This window comes from Microcaecilia unicolor, chromosome 3, assembly GCF_901765095.1.
Source record: "Microcaecilia unicolor chromosome 3, aMicUni1.1, whole genome shotgun sequence".
NCBI classification, from domain to species: Eukaryota; Metazoa; Chordata; class Amphibia; order Gymnophiona; family Siphonopidae; genus Microcaecilia; species Microcaecilia unicolor.
Window position 1 is genome coordinate 214,937,716 of NC_044033.1, and position 2,356 is coordinate 214,940,071.

A 2,356-nucleotide genomic window follows, 5' to 3' on the forward strand; every position below is an offset into this window, starting at 1 on the left:
TCTTTTATTTGCGGTCTATGTTAGGCATTTGCCTCATATCTATGCAATCGAAGCAGGCCTTATTGGAGTAGCTACACATCACAATCTCTGTGCTTCGTGCTCTAGGATTCAACATCAATATGAAAAAGTTCTTTCTCTCCCCAACATTGTTAGGCCTGTCAGCTTATATGCTCTGTTGAGCCTTAGCTTTTACAGGTCTTAATCATGGTTCATATTTCATAGTTCATAACTAGCACTATAGAAATAATAAGTAGTAGTAATAGTAGTAGTACCCATAATATACAACATATAGATTGGGTCACAGATAAACACTATCCATGTAAGAGCTCAGCTTTTTTTTTAATATTGGGCCCTGTATTTTAAAATGATTTTTTTAAGCACTGTTTTTTTGATAGCAGCCGTTAAGGGTGTGTAGTCACACTGTGTGAACAGCAAACAAATTCTGTCATTAAGTTCCTAGCAGCCCAGGAGCTTAATGGCTTTAATTCTGAGTGGAAGGTCAACACCAACCTGTCTGCTGCCAGCTAACAGTCAGGTAAGGTAGCTGCAAGCCTGGATGCTGGGAAACTCAGAGCGAGTCCAGTGGCATTTGATTGCGGTGACAGATCTGACTTCCTCTGGTAAGTACCCTTGAATGTATACCATTTCAAGTTTCACCTAAGTTGTGAGTGGGTGAAAGGGTGAGTCTGTTTCCCTTTGAAACAGATGAGTGCCAAATCCTGGGTGAGTTGCTATCTGCTATGTCTGATCTCAGTCCTTGCTGCACATATATCTCTTTTTAAAACTTTTTATTTACAGTTATTTAAAATGAGTACAAGTTAACAACTCTTGCAGGAAAATGGAATTCACCTACAGTAACATTATTATTGATTATTACTATTATTTGTTACATTTGTATCCCACATTTTCCCACCTATTTGCAGGCTCAATGTGGTTTACATAGTACCGTAATGGCGATCGCCAATTCTGGTATGAACAAATACAAAGTGATGTTGTGGTAGAATAAAGATCATGTGTGACAGACACATTAGGGAATCGTAGGGAAGAAGAGTTAAGTTATGTCCAGTACGAGCCTTGGTTTCGTTGTGTTGCAGGGTTCAGGCATTTAAGTTGGATCGTTAGGGTATGCCTTTTTGAACAGGTTAGTTTTTAATGATTTCTGGAACTTACAGCTGTATCCCTAATAACTATCAGTTAACATTGTTACAGTAAGTCCAAAAAAAGAAGGAAATCTTATAAATTCACTCTCAAGACCCCATTCTGTTTAAAAAGGAAAAATATCAACTAAGCAATTCAAATTGACATCGATATTTAAGGCTTTGTATAGGTAGGATCTTGGTTATTTACAGGACTACATGAAGTTTTACCAACCTAATAGAGTTCAAGATGGTAAACTGACAATTCATACAAAGACTGCATGTTGATTGGCGAGAATATTTAATATTTAATATGACAATGTTGGAAACGGACTCAGAACTTTGAAATTCTTTGTCTGTGGAGTTGTATCTGATTATGTGGAATTCTGATGTTTACCGAAAGCATGGTCATTTCGTAGATTGTTTGGTGAACCTTTGATTTCTGCTATTTGAATATGTTTGTTGTTAAGTTTTTTTGAGGGATTTTAATTTCTTTATCTTCTGTATTTTATTTAAGATATATTTGTGTTAGTATTTTTAGTACTTATTGCTCTCTGCCTAGAACTATTTCAGTTAAACAGAATATAAATGTTAAAATTAAATTAAATTAATATTGCAAGTCTAGCCAGCATGGACCTCTCCAAAGGACAATATGCGATGTGATACCTGCCGGTGAGCCTTCTCCGAAGTAGCCCCCCCCCCCCCCCCGCGCACTCTGGAATGCACTGTCTATCTCTGCTTCAGGAAGTAGGTGAAAGCTTGGCTCTTCACCCAGGCCTTTAATGGAAGAAGTAACATTTGCTAGACACACACACACACACACACACACACACATAGCAGCAATAGACATACACACACACGTAGCAGCACTAGACACACACATGTAGCAGCACTAGAAACACACACACATACACAGACACACATATAGCAGCAATAGACACACACACACACATAGCAGCACTAGAAACACACACATACACACAGACACAGACACACACACATGTAGCAGCAATAGACACACAGACACACATAGCAGCACTAGACACACACACACACATGTAGCAGCACTAGACACACTCATAGCAGCACTAGACACACACACAGACACACACAGACACAGAAACACATACACATGTAGCAGCAATAGACACACACACACATGTAGCAGCAATAGACACACACACACATGTAGCAGCACTAGACACACACACAGAAACACA

The 2,356-nt window shown here is 38.8% G+C and overlaps 1 pseudogene; it reads left to right on the top strand.

The window, feature by feature from the left end:
- The first annotated feature begins 573 nt into the window (after positions 1-573).
- LOC115464962 overlaps positions 574-2,356 on the top strand; it is a 14,948-nt pseudogene continuing 13,165 nt past the window's right edge.